Source organism: Peromyscus eremicus, chromosome 2, assembly GCF_949786415.1.
Source record: "Peromyscus eremicus chromosome 2, PerEre_H2_v1, whole genome shotgun sequence".
Taxonomy (NCBI): Eukaryota; Metazoa; Chordata; class Mammalia; order Rodentia; family Cricetidae; genus Peromyscus; species Peromyscus eremicus.
The window spans coordinates 32833966-32859228 of record NC_081417.1 but is presented as its reverse complement, the minus strand read 5'-3'; positions in this window follow the sequence as shown (position 1 = coordinate 32859228).

The following is a 25263-nucleotide window of genomic DNA, read 5'->3' as shown; positions in this document are numbered from 1 at the left end:
CTGCTGTGAATGCTAGGTCATCCTTCTAGAGTATGAAGGAAACTGGGTGTTATGTTTAGTAAGCTATTATTAATATCCAGTGAGTCATGGGAGAAGTGAGTTTGCTTCGGGGATTTTAATGTCAGCTCTGCAAAGACAAGTAGAAACTGTCACTTTCCTTAGAAATGTGGTTCCTTGGGGTAAACCCAGTTTACTCCCTCTTCAGTATATGTCAAGTCAAACCTTAGATATCCTCTTCTAGTTTAAAGAAAAAACCCGAGAGGCCAGAAGTTGGGTTTTTCTTCATTTCAAGATCTTAGATCTTACAAGCAGAACAAACAAGGAACATGTTTGTATTCTGGATCTGACACTAATACTTAGTCATGACATCTTTGGAATCATTCAATTTTGGACCATCTATTACTCATAAAAGCACATATATATATATATATATATATATGGTATATATATATATATATATACCATATATATATATGGTAAAAAGGGGGAATTACAAAAGTATTATTGTGTCATTTAACTTTGTAATTTAAATTTTTTTATTCTTTAAGAATTTCGTACATGTATACAATTGATTTTTATACCTACACCCCCTGTTCCCCAACTCTCCCTGGGTCTCCCTTCAATATATTCCCCTCTGGATTACATTCTCTCTCTCTCTCTCTCTCTCTCTCTCTCTCTCTCTCTCTCTCTCTCTCTCTCTCTCTCTCTCTCCCTCTCTCTCTCTCTCTCATAAGCTATGGAGTTCAGTTGGTGGGACCTGTATGTCCATGAGTGTGAAGTCATCCATCAGGGCATGGGTAACTTACAGTGGCCAGGAGCCCAAGGACAAATGACTCTCCTTCTTGCAGCAGCCATCGACTTACAGCAGAGTCTCAGTAAAGGCCCAAGGCCCCCATGGTCTCCTCTAACCATGATAACACTATGATTAGCTTGATCTTGAATGAGACCATAGCTGCTGCTAGTTCCTGAGTGCAAAGTCATATCACATTCAGACAGCACTCCTCCTATCCTTTGTCTCTTATAGTCTTCCTTCACCTTCTTTCAAAAGGTTCCCTAAGCCTCAGAGGAAGGGAGTGAAATAAATGTTCTGTTTAGGGGTGATCACTCACTGTCACTTAAGCTCAGCATTCTGACCAATTAGGAGCCTCTACTAACTGCCACCCACTGTAAAAAGAAGCTTCTCTGACCAAGTTGAGAGCTGCACAAATTTATGGAGTGGACTCTTGGCATATCTGTACTTTGTTGAAAGGTGAGGTACTCTGGTTCTTTTGGATCTGGAGGTCCCTGTGGTGCTGTACTGGGCAGAAAGTGGGAAAATTGTTGTGAGTCCTTTCCAGGTAGACCCTTGAATTCTACAGTGGCTTCTTCAGGTCCTGTAACTTAGTTTCCTAGTCAACAAATATTATTTTCCAAAATTTTTTGGGTGCACTATAATGATTTGGTACATGTATACCATGTGCAATGACAAATTGAGTAATTGGCATTTGTCTCTTGTTGTGCTAGTGATATATCTAGGACTTTGCACATTCCAGGCAAGTAACACAGAACCATATGCCCAGCCAAGTGTTTTTAGAAAGAAAGAGAAAGCACCACTTTGTGGAACCTATTTAGGTCCTAAATAAGTATTTTTCCCCATAGTGATTATGAAAATGATCACAACAGATAAAACATTCATCACATTAAAATTTTTAAATATAGGATATTATTTTAATCATGTGAGAAAGGTATTTGGGAGTTTTCAGTGTGATGTGTGTCCATTTTGTATCACAACTTTGTTAATTAATTTTACAACTCTTCTTCCTTTTATGCTAGGTGGTAATTCATGAAGCTGCTTCTTGTTCTTGTTCTTGTTCTTGTTCTTGTTCTCGTTCTCGTTCTCGTTCTCGTTCTCGTTCTCCCTCTCCCTCTCCCTCTCCCTCTCCCTCTCCCGCTTCTGCTTCTGCTTCTGCTTCTTCTGCTTCTGCTTCTTCTTGAAAAAGGGTTTATAGTTTAGAGTTACATAAAGACTCATAGTTCAAGGATGCATTCCATCATGGTGTGAGGTTGAGGTGGCAGGAGTTAAAGCAGCTGATCATGTTTCATCCACAGTGATAAAGATGAACACATGCGGCTGCTTAGGCATAGACTCTGCTTTAATTTCTATTGGATATAAAAATAGAGTAGGATTTGATGACACCATTTATGTGATTTCTTTTTTTTCTTTCTTTTTTTTAGTTTTGAGATTCTATTTCAATTACAACATTTCTCCCTTCTGTTTCCTCCTTTCAAAACCTCTCATGTACCTCTTTCAGCTCTCCTTCAAATTCATGGCCTCTTTTTTATATCAGTTGTTATTTCATGTATATATGTATTTGTATATACATATATTCCCAAATATAACCTGTTGAGTCTATATAATGTTATTTGTATGTATATTTTCAGGGCTTTCACTTTTCTTTCCCATGCAGATTGGCATGTACAGTGGTGTCATCCATGTTCAGCTCCTATTTGGTCAGGATCCTAGCTTTTTTATTGCTGTGAAGAGATACCATGGCCATGGCAACTATTATAAAGGAAAACATTTCATTGAGGCTGCCTTACAGTTCCAAGCTTTTACCATTATCATCATGATGGGAAGCATGATGGAGTACAGGGAGACATGGTGCTGGAGAAGTAGCTGAGAGTTCTACATCCAGATCCTCAAGCAGCAACAGCAGAGAGAGAGAGAAAGACAGAGAGACACACAGAGAGAGACAGAGACAGACACACACAAAGAGAGAGAGAGAGAGAAAGAGAGAGAGAGAGAGAGAGAGAGAGAGAGAGAGAGAGAGAGAGAGAGAGACTGGGCTTGGCTTGAACATTTGAAACCTCAAAGCCCACCCACCTGACACTTTTCCTCCAACAAGGACACACCTCCTAATGTCTTCCCCTAAGCATTCAAATATATGAGTCTACAGGGCCATTCTTATTCAAACCACAGTCAGTCATGTTGGTGAAATTTTACTGGTATAGCTGCATGAAGTCCTTCTTAAAAGTTACTCCATATTTTATATGATTTTTTTTTTTTGGTTTTTTGAGACAGGGTTTCTCTGTGTAGCTTTGCGCCTTTTTCCTGGAACTCACTTGGTAGCCCAGGCTGGCCTCGAACTCACAGAGATCCGCCTGGCTCTGCCTCCCGAGTGCTGGGATTAAAGGCGTGCGCCACCACTGCCCGGCTTGACTTTCTTAAGTATGAGAAATCAACATGAAGTAATAAATGTCCTTAAACACTCAAGGAACAAAATCATGAAATTCCAAGATTCATAATTTAACAAATTTTACAGAAGACAATAGAAAGCAAATTAACTATTCACATCCAACTTATTCTAAATACTTTTATTAATCATTGTTCTTTTATTTGTAACTGAGTACAGAATGTAGAAGGTTAAAAAATTAATCTCTACTTTGTGGTCCATCATAGAGTCCCCTAGGTGCACAAAAAATATGGATTTACAATCCACACACAAATATGTTAAAAATATTCTATAAGGGAAGGAAAACAGACCCAGTGAGTATTTACTGTCAATGGTTAGTACTCTGCTCTGGAGGAAAAAGCTCTGCTGATTTGCCCTTCCTCCTGAGAGCCAATGCTCCCTCTCCAGATGGAAAGGTAAGTACATGACCCAGTTTCCAGAGATGTAAGATAAATACAAAATAAATAAAATAAATAAGTAAATATAAAGGCACCCATTAAAAATGATGTATGCTCAGATTTTCCTTCTAGAAAGCATAGCTAGGCTCAAATTTTCCTCTGAACTGTTTAGATAATTGATGTGAATCTCAGTTTGCCAACTGCTTATAGATGACATGGAGCCTTAGTGTTCTCCTACAGATGAGGGTCTGTTTCCCTCCACCTCTTCTGCTTTCACCATGGACACTTGATTTAATATTGTGGATTTTTTTCTAGAATTTTGAAATAATACTTCGTCCCAGAAATAGTTCCCTGCTTCTTATTTCTTGTTTATGATTCAAACTGGGGGACAGGAAAGCTTCTCCTTAAAAAGAAATATTTGTAATGTGTTGCGTCCCCCAAATGTTTAATACTACTGTTTAGATAATGACCCATTTCACTGTTTAAGTGAAGCGTCTCACTTAAATGTGTGTACTTTTTGTGCATGAACATATGCCCATTCATTTATGTGGTTCTTTTTTTTTTTCACCTCTAAATAGTTTAAATCATCAAATTCAGTCTCTGGCAGTTTTTCTTACAGGTGTTTTGAAAGCTAATGGAGGGCTGAGTGCAGCAGTGCACACCGGTAATCCAAGAATGGGAAGGCAGAGACAGGGGATTATGAATTCGAGACCAGTCTGGGCTATGCAGTGAGAACTTCTCAAAGTAAACAAACAGGCAAGCAAGCCAACAAACAAAAATCAGAAGGAAGAAAGGAAGTTATTTTAGACTGGTTATTGTGGTGTCAGGTTGCAACTGCAAATTGGGAGATATTCCTTTGTGGTTGCCAGATGAAACTGAAGTTATGGTATTGTCTTGGTGTTTTTAGTCCCATTAATGAAAGAACTTAGGAATGACTGCAACAGAAATCAAGGACAATTTATTAAAGGTTAAAAGAAATTTCTCAGAGCAGGCAAGCTGTAACTCACCACACCTATCCAGGAGAACAGAGAAAAGAAGGAAAATAAGACATGTTGTTTGTGTTAAACTGGCATGGAGGTCAACCATGCTGCTGGGAGAGACAAGACAGAGTAAGGAAGACCAAAGAACCATTTACAAAACATTATGTGGATTCTGGCCACTGACCAGCATCTGAAACAAAGAGGAAACAAAAAAGATGAGAAAGAGGAGGGGAAAGGAAGGGAGGGAGGGAGGGAAGGAGGGAGGAAGGGAGGGAGGGAGGCGGGAAGAAAGGAAGGGAGGGAGGAAGGGAGCAGGAAGGGAGGAAAGAAGGGAGGGAGGGAGGGAGGGAGGAAGGAAGGGAGGGAGGGAGGGAGGGAGGGAAGGAGAAAGGGAGGAAGGAAGGGAGGGAGGGAGAAAGGAAGGGAGGGAGGGAGGGAGGAAGGAAAGGAGGGAGGGAGGGAGGAAGGGAGAGAGGAAGGGAGGAAGGAAGGGAAGGAGGGAGAAAGGAAGGGAGGGAGGGAGGAAGGAAGGGAAGGAGGGAGAAAGGAAGGGAGGGAGGGAGGGAGGAAGGAAAGAGAGAGTTATACCTGAATAAGGATTCAGAAAGGGAGTCAGACCAAGCTGAAGCTCACAGCAGCTAGTAAGGACTGTATGGAGGGAATATGGGAAGGAAAAGTGCTGTATCTCATTAAGGGGATAATTATTCCACCTATCTCTTTAGTGTGTCTTAAGGTGAACCTGCCTTCCCAGGAGTGGTCCTGCCTTCCTTCTTTGGCCGGATGATGACCTCACCAATTGGACTAGCTCCCGTATTTTGGATGGACTAGAATGTTATGTTTCTACCTAGGCCAGAGAAATAGCTTTATATAATGGCCCCCGATGAGCCCTGGTAAGGGCTACTGTGTTACTCTTCAGCCATTTCAAGTTACTTCGAATCAGGACAAATGTTATAAAGGAAAGAATAAAAATGTTTTTCCATTCTGTTCTGTAAGTGTAAGTATTCCTGGATCAGCTAAAGAATAGGCCACAAAAGATGTAGGCAGAACTTTCTGTCTTGTCAGCAGCTCCCAAATAAACACACTGAGGCTTATTATTAATTAAAATGTCCAGCTGATAGCTCAGGCTTGTTACTAGCTAACTCTTACATTTAAATTAACCCATATTTCTTACCTATGTTTTGCCACTGGCTCAGTACATTTTCTCAGTACAGCATGTCCATCTTACCTCTCCCTGAATCTGCTGGCAACTCCAGACTCCACCCCTCTCTCCTCCCAGTCCTTAGTTTGATTGTCCTGCCTATACTTACTGCCTGGCTACCAGCCAATCAGATTTTGATTAACAGTGAGAGCAACACATTTTCACAGCATACAGGATTGTTCCATAGCAATTGACACCTTGGAGCAAATGGCTGAAAACCATATACATTCATTTAAATGAGAAATTTCAATATTTGTGAGCATTTGGCAGTTCACATAAATATTTTCCAGACTATCATAAATGTCAGAAGTGAGGCCTTATAAATGTGAAGAAAATAGTAATATTCACATGCGAACTGAAATGAAAATTTAGGAGTCTATAGTGAAATTAATCCATGGACTCTCAAAAGGCCCATGAAATTATGGTTCTGGTTTTTTATGCCTTAGGTCTCTGTTTCACACATTCTAACAGTGTTTAATTTACATAAATAAATATAAATTGTTCAAGTTAATATTATATTCTCCAAACTATTTTGTTTTCTTGTCACAGTTGTTGCAGGACTAAATAAGACTTGAATTCAGAAAGAGCAGGTATAGTTTCAGAAGCTGTTCGGTTCCATTTAGGGCAGTTGTAATGAAACAGAGTGTCCGACTGTCCATTCAAAGAGATGTCTGTGAGTAAAACAAAAGGGGGAATTTACTATATCTAATATTCAAATTTGTCTAAATACAGGAAACATGCTGTTCTCCCAAAAGATCCCTTCTTTATTCAGTGGGATAGTGCTGGCAGTAGGGGCCTTTGGGGACTTAGGTCACTGTGGCTCCAACTTTCTAAAAGATCTTGATGGACAAAGTTGGAATCTTCCAGCCTTTCCTCCTTCTGCCATGCAGAGACAGGCCTTCTTTTCTTCCAGAGGGACAGGGTTTAAGGTACTCGCTGAAATGTAGAGAATGACTGTGTTCTTCTGTTTCTGCTCCTTTAGCAGATAAAAAAATCAGCTTATAAGGAGGAGAGGTTTATTTTGCCTCACGATTTCATCCCATACATCTCTGAAGAACCTTTAAGACATCGGATGCTTTAGGCCCCATGTAGCACATTATGGTGGGGTGAGGGTGGTAGAAAAAGCTGCCTACCTATGGTGGTGTACTGAGTGGTTTTGTGTGTCAACTTGACACAAGCTAGAGTCATCAGAAAGGAAGGAGCCTCAGCTGAGGAAATGCCTCCTTGAGATGCTGCTGTAAGGCATTTTCTCATTTAGTGATCAATGGGGGAGGGTCCAGTACATGGTGGGTGGTGCCATCCCTTGGCTGTTGGTCCTGTTGGTTCTGTAAGAAGGTGGACTGAGGGAGCCATAGGGAGCAAGCAAATAAGCAGCTCCCTTCCATGGCCTCTGTATCAGCTCCTGCCTCCAGGATCCTGCACTGTTTGAATTCCTGTCCTAATTTCCTTCAGTGATGAACAACAATGCTGATACATAAACCTAATAGACCCTTTCCTCCCCAACTTGCTTTTTTGGTTCATTGAAGTGAAAGAAACCCTAATTAAATAAATTGGTACCAGCATAGTCGGGTATTGCTGCATGACAGACCTGATCATGTTTTGGGGAGGATTGTGGAAGGATGTCAGAACTTTGGGCTAGAAAAGCCAACGAGCGTTGAGACTTCAGTGGGATGTTCTGTGGGAACTTAGAAGAAAATAATGAGAGAAGTTCAGAGGATGGAGGCCTGGCTTGCAAAGTTTCAAAGGGAAAGTTTAAAGACTTTATCAGAACCATTTGTTATTTTGAATAAGATCCTGTGGTTTTGGTTAACTGGGGCTGAAGACTCAGCTGTGATTAACAAGATACCAGAACTACTAAAGCAAAGTTTTGCTTTGCTGGGATATTTGATGCTGGTCGTCTGGAGCTAAGAAACTAGCTGTGATGAAGAAGAGACTAACATCACTGACATGAAATCTTCTGGGAAGTGTTTCCTTAGAAACTGTTCCAGAGGTGGCCAAGGTTGTATCTCGTGCTGGCAACTGGACTTGGTAATGAGTAAGCCTTACTCAGGTGGTACTTGTTTTGAAGGCATGAAGGGCTCATAGAGAGCAGTTGACACTCAGCATTATGAGTGACCAGGAAAGGCCATTGGTGAAGTTGCAGCTTCAATGGCAGTTGAAGGTCCAGGACTGAAGGGGTTATGCAAAGAAGTTGAGGTTTAACACCATGAAGAGAGACTATGAGATGCTATTGGTGGAAGTGCAGTCCATTTGCAGCAAGGGACCCAAGATTTTGGAGATGTTAGTATCATGGGGAAGACCACTAAGAACAGTAGCACAAGTGGAGTGGAGCCTGATGGCCTAGAAGGTAAGCTGTGTGTGCTTCAGAGGAGTCCAGAACATCATGAGTGGATCCCAGATATTGGATGGTTGGAATTTTGTTTTGCTTTCATTTGATTGTGATTGTGCCCTGATATTTTTCTTACCTCTCTTGAAGTAAGAAAGTATTCTACTTGAGCCCACAGTTGAGAGACTTGAAGTTTAAAAGACTTTGGATTTTTAAAGTGATTGGCTATTTTAAAGGAACTGAAATTTCAAATTGTTTGAATTTGTAAAGACTTTGGGACGTTTAAAGTTATTTCAGATCGTGATGATGAATAAGAAAGGAAGAGTTGTGGCTTAATAGTGATGTGTTTGTGTGTAAAGTTGCCAAAGTTCAGTTGTACTGGCTGGTTTTGTGTGTCAATTTGACACAACCTGGAGTCATCACAGGCAGATCATGGACTTCTCCCTCTATGACTGTGAAAAATAATTGGTGTTCATTATGAATACCTAATAAAATGTCTTTTGACACAGCTGCTAAAATCATATTTGAAACCATCAATTACATGGTGTACATTTTTAATCATGTTAAAGAAGTTTTTAAAAGTCATGTTGCTATGCCCAAATGTGTCAAAGATGAGGAGGAACTTGAATTGTCTAGGTACTAATTTTTACCTCAGTCTATACACCACAGAGTTTTGAAAATTTTTTCCAGTGTGAAATGTTAATTTGGCTGGTATACAACATAAATAACAATACTATGTCCTGATAGTCTTGGCTTGAACTGTATTTTAAAGTTAGTTTTGCTATTCTTTTCCTCATAGAGTACTTAGAACTTTAGACTTGCAGACTGTTTTTGAAAATTCAGAAGCACCTTATTATCTGTGCTTCTTTGAACAAGCTGGAGTGTTTTTCTCTGAGAATCTAGCTTGTCAATCACATAGCAGCCCTTCTCTTCCTTTCCGTACCTAAATCCAGGTTGTTTGGCCCAATCTTAGCCCTCACAAGCTGAAACACTGCTCTGCATAAATCATCAATTATTTTATAAAGTCGCCTATTCTTCTGTCAAAAGGTGGCACATTCAGTGGAGGAGTGAGATTTCAATAGCCCACTAATTAAATATCCAGAGACCAAACTTACAGGAGACCCATTTTTCTAAATAATAATCATTAATTTGCCTGAAAGTTTCCAGATTCAATAGTTCTGAATTATTTTGTTCACTGAAATACCCAAGAAATGCTGCTCTAGGCCAGATCCATCACCAACACTTTGATTACCATATGCCCTCTGAATGAGCCACACAAGAAAAAACCCTGCATCTCTCACAGCCCAGAGTTCAAGCTGTCTTTGTTCTGTAGCTCTCTGGAGCATGGTGTCCATATAAAACCAAAATATGCAGACAGGCACACTTAAAGAGCTTCAGTCACTTATTTGGAATGAGTTTTCCTTACTTCATCATTTCTAAAAGGTACACATTGAAACACCATGAAGTTGAACAAATGGCTTGCTCGATTTTGGTTAAAAAAGAGATGTAGTTTGCTTTACACCAATGTGCCTCAGCAAGATCATAGATAGAAAGTTGTAAAATAGATTAATAACAGATTTACCTGAGATGTGAAACCTTAGGGCTCGCTCTCTCTCTCTCTCTCTCTCTCTCTCTCTCTCTCTCTCTCTCTCTCTCTCTCTCTCTCTCTCTCTCTCTGTGTGTGTGTGTGTGTGTGTGTGTGTGTGTGTATTCATGCACATGTGTTCAAATCTGTTTTCCCCCACACTGAAGTTTTTTGTTATTGTTGAACACTTGCTGTCGTTTCAATCATATTTTGGTCAGGAGACCTATGTTTACCACCCAGGGATATTGTCACTTCACATAATTTGGAGAGATCGCTAGAATCTTCAGGGTAATGATAGTTTCACCAGAACTATATATCCTGAAATGCAAGTAATGACTTTGAGTGGGCCTTCATCAGCTCACTAGACAGCAAAAGGTGGAGGAAATATCCTTGGGTACTTATTTACTGTTTAATACTGCTACCTATTTTAAGAGAAAGCTTTCACACTCACTTTTATTCTCTCTATACAATATTCTATTTTTCATAAATAAAAATGTGTATTTATATTCTAATGGGATACATAAGTTTCTTAAAATTTTATAAATCAAGTCAGCATATCTGTCAGGGTATTTAAAAAGGCACGTTTAAAGAGTAGATGTCTACTCTTGGAGTAGATCCTAATCTAATCTGAAGTGTGTCTTTCTTTTTTTTTTTTTTTTTTTGGTTTGAGACAGGGTTTCTCTGTGTAGCTTTGTGTCTCTCCTGGAACTCACTTGGTAGACCAGGCTGGCCTCGAACTCACAGAGATGCGCCTGGCTCTGCCTCCTGAGTGCTGGGATAAAAGGTGTGCGGACATGAGGCGCTTCAGTCTGGTCGTGCTAGCCTGCATATGGGTGCGACTACCCTGCAAGCTGCACAGGCTGGTGTTTTGTTATGTCTTCTTCAGTAACTAATACACACGCATGACCAGAGTGTGATGACTAACACAATCTTAAGACAAATGGAATTCAAACTATCGCTTATGTTTTCTATAGAATAGGGAGCTTGAGGCTGACAAATAGACAAACATATTAGGAAAGCAATTAAGTATGATAAAGTATAGCTTTATTGACTCTGTAATTACATGTGAGTACCACAATTGTCTGCTTTTGATGTTTTTGGTATTTTTTGATAGTGGACATTTGGATAGATAAATATCTATTCAAGGAACTAAGTGCATTAAATTTCTTTTAGTATAACAGAATCTTTTCTTCTACGATGTAAACTGAATCATCAATTATTATTGTTCATTCATTGATAATGTCTTCCCTTATTCATATTTCTGTTATTGTTGCTACAAGAAACTTATTCATGGGAAGCAATAAAACAAATATATACATGTTAGCTGGAAAAAGCAAGCAATAACAGCGGCTAATTGTTTCATTGAAGAGATAGCATGAATAAGCGTTGTTCCCTACTTCTCAGCCAATTTTGTAGGGCCAAAAAAAAATGAGAGAAAATATTGGCCATAAAATAAGTGTCAAACTATTCCCAGGAAAGAAGAAATTTTTCTAAGTGGGACTCATCAGAAAATTCTTAGTTATATCCCCATGATATCCTTACATTAACTTGGAGTTACTTAATTTTCAATTAAACTAAGAGATGATATGTGATATTTTGACCTGCTCAGTGGTGTCTGTATTTATAGAAATCTATCAATAGAGTAATTTTCTCTTTCTATTGCATAAACTTATAAAAATATAACTTGAAAAACAGTCACTAAGGGAAAAGCAAAGAAATATTTTTTTAAGAAAGAAAACTTTTTTAAGTAAAACTAACAGCAATATAATTATTTTATGTTGATGTGGACCAAAAGGAGGCAGTAGAGAAGACATATGGGAGACAGCCTGAATCGTGTCTGTACAAAGGGTATTTGAAGGTGTATGGAAGTGACTTGAAAAGCAGCCACCTTGAAATGTTGAAACATGTTGAAATGTTGAAATTCAACAATGCTGAAAGCAACAATGACTTTGAAAGACTTGAGGAAGAGTTGAAGTGGTTGGTGCATTCGTGAAATGATTTTGGCAGCTGTACCTGATATTATACTATAGGAATACAAAAATGTAGAGGAGTAGGTAAGGCTACATTTGTTGGAGATGGAGAATCAAAATAAAATTGACCAGATGTGCTATATACCACTAAAGAAACAGAAAAAAAATGATGTTATGAAGGAAAAAATTATTGGCAGAACATGTTATTCTGCATCCAAAACAGCACTAAGTTATTGATTTTAAGATATATGAGGGGACGCCGGGCGGTGGTGGCGCACGCCTTTAATCCCAGCACTCGGGAGGCAGAGCCAGGCAGATCTCTGTGAGTTCGAGGCCAGCCTGGGCTACCAAGTGAGTTCCAGGAAAAGCGCAAAGCTACACGGAGAAACCCTGTCTCAAAAAACCAAAAAAAAAAAAAAAAAAAAAGATATATGAGGGGACAAAGAGTGATGATAAAATAGAGAAATAGAGGGAGAAAAACTAAAAATACTCAAAGTGTTACTATTAAGAAAATATTTATAGTGAAGTGCTTACTTATGTGGTAGAAACATTTAAAGTTAAATGTGAGGAAAGGTGCTCACTAATAAACCAAAGACTAAGTTTTTGGCATGTATACTTACAGGCATGTACATGCCTGTTATTTGCATATGTACAATGCAATACTCTAAGGGCCATGCGACACACACACACACACACACACACACACACACACACACACAGTTTTATATCTAATCTCTGTACACTTTACCATGTATGTTTAGTTATTAAGTAACTCAAATATTGTCAGAGTATGCTTTTACAATAACACATATCATTATTCAGTTTACTGTTGTCCTATAAGAATTAAAGATTCATGGCTCCTAGTTCAAACTATATTAGAATCATTCCATTCCATACAAGATCTCTTACTTTATTTTATGTGAATACATGCAACAAATCAGTAAATATTACCATATTTGATAAGTAGTAAAGATAATACTTCATACACACACATATATATGTATATATATATGTATATATATAATCTTAATGCTTATTTTTAACCATAGACTTGGCAGTTCTTCATACAACTTTAAGAAATATAGATCTACTTTAATGTCTAGGGTTAATGGTTATTTATAGAAGTTTAAGAACCATTGATCAACTTTAATGTCTATATTCTATTCCATCTTAGCACTCGGGAGGCAGAGCCAGGTGAATCTCTGTGAGTTCGAGGCCAGCCTGGGCTACCAAGTGAGTTCCAGGAAAGGCGCAAAGCTACACAGAGAAACCCTGTCTCGAGAAACCAAAAAAAAAAAAAAAAAAAAAAAGACAACAAAACAGCCTCACAGTAAGTCACAACTGAGATGGTTTTGCTGTGTACCTTCTTTGCTCCTGAGCATCTCCTAACCCCTGACCACACTGTTTATTCAGAGTGAACCTTCTCACCATGGCACCCTACCACACGGTGGGTGTTCTGGACCTTGTCCAGTTCTAACTGCCATGCCACTCAACAGTGAAGACATTCATTTGGACCTCTGCCATTCTCCAAGAACATGAACACTGTCTACCAAGAATACAGTTTAATTTTCCATAAAACAGAGGGACTTCCTTATAGTTCAAATGTGTGTGTGTGTGTGTGTGTGTGTGTGTGTGTGTGTGTCTGTGTGTGTGTCTATGTGTGTGTCTGTGTGTCTGTGTGTGTCTGTGTGTCTGTGTGTTTCAAGACAGGGTTTCTCTGTGTAGCTCTGGCTGTCCTGGAACTCACTCTGTAGTACAGGCTGGTCTTGAACTCACAGAGATCTGCCTGCTTCTGCCTCCTGAGTGCTGGATTAAAGACATGAACAACCACCGCCCAGCTGAGGAAATACTTTTGAACTACTTAAATTAAAAATGTTGCAAATTTCTGATTTATAGAAAAAGTATAAGAGTGTTACATAGACTTTCTCAAGATCTTTTACCTCTATTCTATAAATGAGAAAATATTTATTTACCAGTTTTTTTTCATTATTTTATTTTTACTAATAGTAGGCATGGAACCCTAATCCTAATCCTAATCCTAACCCTCACCCTAACCCATGTCTTATTGGTAATAGGCAAGTGTTCTCTCTCTGACCTATACCTCCAGGTCTTTTATTTATTCACTTACGTATTTTGATATAGGTAGTGTGGTAGTTTGAATGCAATTTCCACATAAGTTCATAGGGAGTGGCACTATTAGGAGTTGTGGCTTTGTTGGAGTAGGTATTGCTTGGTGGAGAATGTGTGTCACTGTGGAGGCAGGATTTTAAGTCTCATATATGCTCAAGCCATATCCAGTGTCTCAGTTTACTTCCTGTTACCTTCAGATCAAAATGTAGAATTCTCAGCTCCTTTTCTAGCACCATGTGCCTGTATGCTGCTATGTCCCACCATGATGATAATGGACTAAATTTCTATACTATAAGCCACCCTAATTAAATACTTTCCTTTATAAGAATTTCCCTAGTCATGGTGTCTTTTCACAACAATCGAAGCCCTAACTAAAGCAGAAGTTGGTACCAGGGACTGGGTTATTTTTGTGATAGTCCTGACCATGCTTTTGTTTGAAGGAATATGGAAGTTGTGACTGAGAATTAGAAAAGCAGTTTAATGTTTTAGGTGCTGTTTAATGGGCCATACTAGTAGGAACATGAAAGACAGTGGTGTTGAGTGTGATTTGATGAACTGTAGAGGCCTGCCTCAAGATGTTTCAGAGGGGAATTTTAGTATGTTGCTTAGAGATCATTCATATGGTATTTTGGTGAAGAATGTGGCTGCTTTTTGCCCTTGTCCAAAGAGTCTGCCTGAGTCTAAAGTGAAGAGTTTTTGATTAATTGCATTGGCAGAGAAAATCTTGAAACAGCCTAGTATTAGTGGCAATTCTAATGAAGATTTATAATGAAAAGGAACAAGCTGAGGAAGTAAAAACATAAAGTGTACAATTTGAGGAGAAAAAGAGCACCAGGAAGTAGAATGGAGCCAAGTCCTGTGTTCAAGGAGATGAACAGATTAAAAAATGGAATAAAGGGAGTGGTGACCTCAGGGCAAGATCCCATCAGCTAAGTTTCCAACTTGTGAAAAACAATTAAAGAAAAGCTTAGAGTGAGGTGTGGTGGTGCACACCTTTAATCCCAGCACGCAGAAGGCAGAAACTGGTGGATCTCTGAGTTTGAAGCCAGCCTGGTTTACAGAGCAAGTTCCAGAATAGCAGGCCAGGCAGTGAAGGAACCCATCACAAACAGAAAACTCGTGAAGCTGTGAAGGTGAAGCCTGGATTGCCTTGGAGACATCAAGATGTTGGAGATGCCAGAGCCATGGGATACTTGCTGAGGAAAGCTGGCAGGGAAAGAAGTGTGTTACAATCAACAGAGCTGAAAGGAGTTGTAGTTCTAAAGAGCATTTTGACATTAAACATGGAAATGCAGAGTTTGTAGTTTGCTCAGCTGGTTTTTGGTCTTGCTTTGGTCCAGTATTTCCTCACTATGCTTCCTTCCTTATGTTTTGTAACAGTAATGTATGTCCTGTGTCATTACATATTGGAAGTGTATGGTCAGTTTTTTTTTTTAATTTTCATTTTATAGGGGATTAAAATTAAGAGATTACATGAATCTCAGAAGAGACTTTGTACTTTGGACTTTTAAACTTTTTTGAGACTGTGATAGACTGTGGGGTCTTTTGAAATTGCACTAAATACATTTAACATTATGATATTGTTACAAGTTTATGGGGCCTGGAAGTAGAATATGGTAGTTTGATTATAATTGCCCCCCATAAACTCATAGAGAGTGACACTATTAGGAGGTGTGGCTTTGTTGGAGTAGGTGTGGCCTTGCTGGAGGAAGGGTGTCACTGTGGGGGTGGGGTGTGAGGTCTCCTGTATGCTCCAGCCACGCCCAGTATCTCGGTTCATGTTCTGTTGCCTTTGGATCAAGATCTAGAACTCTCTGCTTCTTCCCCATCATCATGTATGCCTACATGCCACCATGTCCCACCATTATTATAGTGCACGAAACCTATGTAAGGAAAGCCACCCCAATTACATGTTTTCCTTTATAAGAGTTGCCACAGTCATGATATTTTTTCGCAGTGATGGAAACCCTAACTAAGATAGGGACTTACTCAGTCTCTCACATTGACCTTGAGCTTGCAACTTCTTTCTTAACTATCTGAGCAGCTAAGGTATATTCATGTAATACCTTGAACAACTTTTATCAGTTCTCTGGAAAGGTAGGTGAAATTTGATCTAAATCATTCAAAAGTAAGTTGCAGAGATAATGTTTTTTTCATCATTAATTTTTTAAAAAAGCATATATAGGGTGGTAGTCTCATTTTTGGTACTGTTAATTTGATCAGATTGATTAATGTGTTTCAAAATTTTCCCTGTAGAGTTACTGTGTGCCTCAAAATTACACTTGTTCTATTATCTTGTTAGGAGATGTGCTGAGATGTTGTAGATATCCTGATATCTCTGATTGACTGGTTTTCACCATCCATTCTTCTCTGAATCAATTACTATAATAGCAGTTGGAAAATGGCAGATTCAAAGGCCAGCCTTCTAAGGTGTTTTCCTTGGATTTCTGTCACACAATAAACCTTTTAAAACTGGCTTTACTGTCTCCTTGGAAGGAGAATTTAGTAAGCAGTTTGTTAGATTCCCAGGAGAACTTTATTGGCTAAAGTTAGCATTTTAAACATCTTTAACAGAAAAGGATGGGTTTTCTTCTGGAAATTGTGGGAATGGAGTAAAATCAGTTTCTAAGACTGACATTATGGGAGAGGAAAATGTATGGGTTCTGAAAGAAAGGTTCTTTATTAATAATTTCTTAATAATATTCTACATGCAGATGGCTCTGAATGATTCAATTCATTTCCTCAGAAAGTCTGAGGATGTTGGACTTAGAAAGAACGATTCAAACACTTGTGGGTGGGTGTAGCTTGAGGCCAGATTTTTCTGGTGAGCGATTCTGGTGAGCAGGGCAATTTTAGACCCAAATTCTCCTTTACTAATGATTTTTTTTTAACAAGGTCAATGAGCCACAAGATTTTCATTAAAAGAAACCATTTTGGAAACATTTCCCCTAGACTCCATACAAAGTAACAGTTGATGAGAAAGGAAGCAAAGATGTCTAAGCTCTGGGAGCCATTGATGTGTGTGAAGGATCCTGTGATGAAACACTTCTAATCCATGTACCACACAGCCTTGTTTAAGTACCGTATTTCCTGAACCCTTGTGAACTTTGCAAACATAATGCCATGATGAATTTGAAAGAGTTAAGGACGGAAGTCAGGAGCAATAAAAGATCACAAGACATGGAGGGTGGGGGAGCCAAAATAAATGGCGAGAAATTGTGACCAGGTGTCTTCATTTCCTGACTCCTCAGATACTGCACAGTCAGCTTTCTCCAACAAAAGGGGGCAGTCTGTGAAGTTCCACGGAGCACTCGTCAGCTTCAGTATGTCGTGCAAGAGAGCTTAGTTCTTTGCTCTATCTTAAGTACCTCTACGGAAGATGAAATAAATTATTTGAAAATTACAAATGAAATAAAAAGAAAAAATATGGTTCTGAGTGTAAGAAATTCATGGGGATACCTTTTTAGTGCTCTGCCATTTATCTTCTCTGTCCATTCAAGATAATGTAGGTTTCACTATATCGTTGCATATGAGCACAACGACCAGGTCATGGAACATTCTGATTCACAGACTTTGCAACACACATGTATTCAAATTCTTACGAATGCATTTTACATAATACTTATGCCATCTGTGAGGGCATTTTTTAATTTAATTTTATAGTTCACAGTGTATACTTTTCTATGTATTTTCACAGTCATTTGGAATAATATTAATTTAGTACACTCTATAGATAAAAAATACAAATAACATCTAATCTAGGGAGGAGAATACAGCAAAGACTGAGGTATGGATCTGAGAGCCTGAAAAGAAGTCCAAGTCAGACTTTCTATACATTAAACCTAGAAATGCATTGACTAGAACAGGCAGGAAGACAGCTACAGCAGAATTTAAGTCAGGGTTTCTAACTTCCCTCCTTATGTTGGGAAAAAGGAAAGACACATAATAGAAGAATCCATGACATCCATCTGAACAGAGAAAGGAAAATTTTTTTTTTTTTTGAAAAGACACTTTTCCTTGTGAGCATGCTTATGGAGCTATTCACCATATCATGCTTAAATTTGCTTTGCTCCAGAAGTTTCACCCTTAAGACATAGAACACCAGGAAGTTTTCTGACCATTCTAAATAATAGTTTTATAAATGCTGAAACTTTGAAAGTAGCAGATCTTTCAAAAAGAAGCATGTAGCCTTATTGTGTTTGATAACAGTAGAAGACAGGATCCAGTAGCAGACATAGGACTCATTTTAAATATGCTTAAATATTATTTCCTTGAATAAAATCAAATATAAATTCCCTTTTATTCCTTCCCAGTAATAGTGTATGTGTGAGGGGAAAGGTAGAATAGGCTAGTTTTCAAAATCAGGTCCCTCTATTGTAAAGGGTTTCTTTTGTTTAAAACAATAGGTTTGGTTGTGGCCTTGCAGTGTAGAGAGAAGGTTGCTCACCCATAAAGTGGTATCTTTTTATAAAGAAAGGCAGAGATGAAATGGAGAACATTTCAATTCCTCATTTCAAAAACTTGTAAAAATTTCAGTCTTCTGCCAAATGCCCAGCTTGGAATGTCTAAGGCATTAGTTTATGAGAAAAGATGCCCCTAGATGAGAATAGGTAAATAAATCAGTTTTATGGTTTTGAATAACGTTGGTGATAGTCAATTCAAAAAGCAACCTACTCTCTTCAGTTGATATTGACACAACCAGAAGGTCATGTTTTACTAAGATCAACACTAAGATATTCAAGTTCTTACTCCTTAAGTTCTAAAGAAACAAACTCATGCCCAAATAGAATCAAGTATCATTCCTCTCAGCAGATTCAGGTATTCTCATAAGCTATGGGAAATCCAAAGGATGGAATGTTACTTTATCCTAAAAAGAACAAAGTGTGAGAAAGCATGGAGACTGCAATTTTCAAGTGAAAAAAAGCCCATCTGAGAACGGACTATACAATTCTAACTATGCACAACTCTGGAAAAGTCAAGCAGGAAATAAAAAGGTCAGGGGTTAAGAGAGAGAGAAGTGTGACCAAAAAGAGTAGATGGCTTTCTAGGACAGTGTAGCTATCTTGTAAAACACCAGTAGAGGCCATATGGCATAAACTGTGAGTACAACACCAAAAAGGAGTCCTAATGCGACCTAGGACTCTGGGTGGTGATGACTTCTAAGATAATCAATTGTAATCAATGCACCATCATAGAGTGGGATATTGGCAGAGGTTGGGGAAGGCTGTGCCTGTGAGAATAGGTGAACTTATAAGGGACTTACTACTTTCCTTTCTATTTCACTATCAATTTAAAACTATTTTAACATCCCATGAAAGGAAATAAATAAATTGAAACATTAACTAAAATAATGATATCTAGATGAAAACTTACACATCTGAATGAATGAGATTTTTTCCCCCTAAAAGCCTGGTCAGTTTTAGCTGGGATATATGATATATTCTTTAAGTATTTCAAAAGTGAATTTCTAAAGGCAAAAATAGAAGGCCTTTTGACTCGTTGACCAATCCCATCTTATAAAATAAATTAACATCCAGACAAAATTAAGTATGAGTTTTTACTTTCAATTTCATAATTAGTCTTATTCCAGAAATGAGTAAGAAGCAAATGTGTAGACTTTTAACTTGTTTGCATTTAATTTTGTGATGTTGAAATTTTTTTTAGAGAGAGAGGTAAAGAGTAAAGCACACTGGATAGTATACTTCTTGTGACAATAAAACAGAAGTAAGAACCAGCAGAATTCTTATTTCACTTCAGGTTTCAGACAAAGAAATCTATCTGTCACTAAAGTAGAAATAAAGGAAGGGGAGAAATGAAGGAAGCGAGGGTGACAGTAGTGTGGAGTTAAAATGGACCTTAACAGCACATGAATACAGGATCAGAGCAAAGACAATGGAGTACCTTCTCAGAATCTCACGTTAGCATATTACATGGTGGTGGAAAAGAACGGTGATGTGTGTTCCTCATGCTGCCTGGACTCAGGAAGACGGGTGCACCTGAGAACAGATTTTAAAATAGCAGTGTTGTTTATTATTTAGATAAAATTATTTTCAACACTGACAGTAATTTGTCACTGGTAAGGTGAAATGTAGAGTCCAGCTGCCTGCCCACTAGTTGCATAACCAAATAGAATACACGGGTATTGAACTACATCTCATTAACTGCTTTGCCTCAGCTATTGACATGACAAGTTGTTTTTATCTTGAAACTGTGCTAAAATACACTTAGCCTTGCCAAGATTCTAAAATGGCTTACTGTTTTCTTGCCAGAAAACAAGAAACTAGCAATTTTTAAAATGGGGTAATAATTTATGCTCTAATGACCTACACCTACCTCATTTTGGAAAGTATAATGCTGCTTCATTTAAATGCTTTAATACATTAATTTATCACTGGTGAAAACTACTTGGTCAGCATTCTTAAGACTGAACCATTAGTCTGGAATTGTATAACAGATACAGTAGGGCACAACCTGGTAGTATCCAGTGTTCTCCCCAGTTGCGTATCCCCCTACTGCATGCTTAATGGGATGGAAGACACTGGCTTCAGGACCAGCAATATTGATTCTTTTCCAAGCCTTAGCTTACTGATGATAGTCTATTGATGCTAATGAAAATCTTATTTAAGTGATCAAAATGTATTTGATTATTGAAGAGGAATACCAAGAAATTATATCATAGCCTAATTTTTCACTGTATGGAACTCAAATAAGAAATATTTAGATTGCTAAAAAAAATGGTAATTGTCATTCTCCATCCTTTGATGTGCTCTCCCCATATAGGGGGAAAAGGGCAGGAAGAACAGTAATGTAGGAAATCAATAGCAAAACAATTCTATAAGTTAAAAACAATCATTTAAGTATGACTTGAAGACAGAGTCAGGACATAATAACAACAACCAACAAAAGAAAAATAACCCAATAAGTTTAAAACTGATAAATATCAAATTGCAGAGGACAGTCTGTGACATGACTGCACCTCTGCAAAACTTTCCAGCAAGCAATGATAGTCCAACAAAAGCTGAAGGGAGAGAGAAGACATGAACTGTTTTGAGCAACTGGATAGCAAGAGGAAACACAGCAAAGAACATGGAGGGTCTCACCAGATGAAGAAGAATCATGCTTCAGAAACACCGAGTCTCCTCCAAACAACAGAAGTGAAAATAAGGAAATAGACAAAGAATAAGTAACCCACTGAAGGGTTTTGTTTACTTAGAGGGATTTGATCTACAGACAAAAGAAATACCACTGAACTATAAGTTCCATAAAAAGAATAAACCAAACATACATTTTAGAAGATAGATTTCTAACATTTTAAAAAATATGTTGATATTTTGAGAATTTCATACAATATATTTTGATTATATTAAACCCCCTTCTCTGCTTACCCAACTTTGTGTCCCCATTTTTTTTTTAAATAAAGAGCAATTTTTGTTGTCCATGTGCTCTTGACTGCTGGAGCATGGCCAACCTCTCAGCAGGCATATCCCTAAATAAAAACTGACTCTCTCTTTCCCAGCAGCTATCTTTGCCAAGAGCTCCTCAGCTAAGGGTGAGACTTGGTACTCCACCTTCCCTCTCCATGCTGTGGTTTTGTCTTCCTTGAGTTTGCGCAAGTCTTGTGTATGCTCTCACAATTGCTGGGAGTTTATATTTGCAACTGCTGTGTTACGTCAGGAAAACAATTTTCCAGTAGTTATCTACCACTTCTGGCCTTTGCAATCTTTCTATCACCATTAAAGCTAGCCAGTAATAATGAAGCTTCCAGGTCAATACCAGCTTCGTTTTTCCATATTCTACAGCTTAAGTATAGGATGTCTTCAGCAACAGGGTCTTATTATCAAGATCTGGAAGATAACCAAGAGCACTGACAATAGCCCATACTGTTTGTGTGGGGGTGGGTGGGTGGAACTGTCTCTAAGGAACCTTACTGGCCAATAATTCCAAAAGATACTACCCATTTCTGGCACTGGGCTTTTATTTGTTAGCCCTGAGTATGTAGTAGAGGCATTGTTGGCCCATTATATGACAAATGAATGTGAGAGAGAGACAGAGAGACACAGAGAAAGACAGAGACAAACAGAGACAGAGAGACAGAGATGTGAAGTATATAATATATTATATATAGGGAGCTTCTAAAATATTAGGTGTCCATACAACTTTTTGAAAAGGCCTTAGGTACTTTCTCAATTTTTCCTCCTCTATTCTTCCCTCCCATCCTTGACCTCACATAATCCATTCTGTCCCATAATTCCATTCCCCTACATCCCTTCATACCACTGCATTCTGTCTCTTCTTCCTTGAAAGCCTCTCTCCATGACCCTTTACTAATTTTCTGACATCTATGGATATTCCAAATGAATCACACACAACTGAAGATTCAAAGTTAACATTCACAAATGAGAAAAAACATGCCATTCTGGGGTTGTGTTACCTAGCACAGAATGATTATTTCCAACTCTGCCCATTTACCTGCAAATTTAATTTCTTATAATTTATTTATGGATGTTTTTACTACATGTGTCTGTGCATCATGTACATGCAGTGCCCAGGTATGCCAGAAGAGAGCATCAGATCCCCATGTAACTGAATTACATGTTGTTATGAGCCACCATGTGGATGCTGGATTGGGAACCTGGGACTTATGGAAGAGCAACTGGTGCTATTAACCTCTGAGTCAACTTTCCAGCCCAGTTTCATTTTCTTAATGGGTGAATAATATTCCATTGTATGATGTACCACATTTCATTGTCCATTCATCAGTTGATGGGCATCTGCAGTGGAACAATTTTCTTGTACACTGAAAGATTTGTCACTCGAACTGGTTTAATAAAACACTGATTTGCTGGAAGCTGGGCAGGAAGTTAGGTGGGAAAGCCAAACTGAGAATGATAGGAAGAAGGAGGGCAAAATCAGAGGGTCACCAGTCAGACTCAAAAAGCAAGATGAGAATGTTGTTCTAAGAAAAGGTACCAAGCCACGTGGCTAAACATAGATAAGAATTATGGGTTAATTCTTGTTATTAGAGATAGTTAGTAATAAGCCTGAGCTACTGGCTGAGTATTTATAAACAATATCAAGCCTCCGAGTGGTTATTTGGAGACTGACAGATGGGAAAAAACCATTCAATTAGAGGCATCTACAGTAATTATTTATACAGTTGAAAATAATTTTTGAAGAACTAAATTCTCAGCTAATGTATGGTATTTCTTCACAAGGATTTATAGTAATCAATTTAAAATATTTTATCTAATGAATGAAAGTAAAATACTATTAATAAAGTAGCATTATATATAAGTAAATAAAATCTTAAGAATTACCTGTTACATTTTTGAAACTCAGCAGATATAACATTGCATTCTATGAGAGGAATTATTCTTTGGTTCAGTGCTTATTTTTCAAAAGAAATTTGCAAATTCATTTGTAAATAGGGGCAGTTCAAAACTTAATGAAATAAGAATTTTCAGGACAACTTTTATAAAAGGATTTTGGTTATAGTTCCATTGTAACTGTCAGAATTGCTTATTTTTTAACTACATTTTATTTATATTTGTAAGGATGAGGTGGCTTATGTATGTGGAGGTCAGAGAAGAACTTTGGTTCTATTCTTCTACAGTGTGGGTCCCAAAAATCTAACGGAAGTCATCAAGCATGATGTCAAGCACATTTACCCAGGCAATGATGTCACCCACTCACTATATATTTTTTCTTCATCATGTTATTTAGCTGTCTTAGCACAGTAGACTGATCAACAATTTAGACTTTAAAGACCTAATAAACTACTTTAATTATTTGGAATTGAGTTCCTATTTTAATGAAAAGGATCAACTAAGTTGGATACTTAGTTCTAAAGGACTGAGACTCATGAAGAATAAAACCATTGTGAACTGTGATTTCCACCCTGCTTTACCCTTCTTGATCCGTCCTCATTTTTGAAACCAGTACTCACGTCTGTTCCCAGCAAATATTCTCCTGTATAGAGGTAATTGCCAACACTGATGAGACAAAATCTTCATCTGATTCTTTGGGTTACAGGTAGTTTCTGATCAATAGAAGTCTAACTCAAACTCTGAGTTCTGCCCATCTGCCCTCTAATGAATAGTTTTGAGAGGCAGAGATAGACAAGACTTGCTGAATGCAACCCGTATTCACAAACTTTAGCTTCTTCTCCCTGGAATGACAGCTTCTTAGTCTGAGCTACTGCTGTTTTTCATCCCCTCTCTTACAGACAGATGACACTTTTCCAGTTAGTCAGGGAAATTTTTTCCCTTTTTTGAGATTATAATTACAGGAGCTTTTTTAAAAAAAATCTGACTGTCATCAAAACTGCCTATAATTTCATTTGTTTTACAAACTATTGTGCCTTCATCTCACATGTAATGCCCAAAATGGGGATATGTTTCTTTAGTACACTTTAAGATAAATTCCTCCAGGGGATGGCATAAGGCTTTTATATTATAGGGAGCCCAGCTATTGGCTATTCAGATTGCTTGGACCACCCTAATGCAAAAGATGAGCAATCCTCTTCATTCTACAGTGATTTAAATAACAGTAAATTCTAAAGTGTCTGTGAATTCTTAAAAACCCCTCAGCAATCCTAAAAGCACCAGAGATAGTACAGACAAACACAAATAATCATACACATACATATATGCGCACACGCACACACACACACACACACACACACACACACACACACACACACCCCACACACACATTGGGTACAGATTATGAAATGCCTCCAGAGTGGTGAGTTAATAAATACGTATTTACAAACATCTGTAAGCACAGCTTTTCTTCTTAAGAAGGCTATGATAGGGTGGAAGGTCAGAAATGGTGAGTGGTGATGTCAAAGCAATACAGAAGACTGAATACTAAGTTCTTCATGGGAGGTAGAGATGGTGTGATTTCTGCAATCGAAGGAGAGAGAACAGTTCTGACGAAGGAGACGAAGCAGGAGTTTTCATCAAACAAATGACAATGCACCCTCCGTAGGTATCATTCTACAGCAAGTAAGATCTCTTCTTGGAGATGAATCCCCCTCTATGCAATTACACAATTGCATTCAAAAAAATATTTCTGAAACAGTGTTTGTCTTGATTATGTACATTTTAGATCAGTGTACTCTAGTCTGCTGTTTTTTTATATGTTACTGTGTTAAGAATGGTCTTTATAGATTATATTAGTTTACTGAATCTGCTATAACAAAATACCATGAAGATTTTATAGCATAATGGATGGCATAAGAAACAAACATTTTTACCACTATTTTGGGGGCTAGAAGTTCAAGTACAATGTGTTGTCGGGGTTGATTTCTGGTGTGGCTGCTCACCTGCCTTCTACATCACCACTTCTTGGTATGTATTCACTTGAATGTAGGCAGTAGAGGACATTTGCCCCCTCTTCTATCCTAATAAAGAAACCATTCCTGAAAACATTGGGTCCACCTTTAGAACTTGGCCTAACA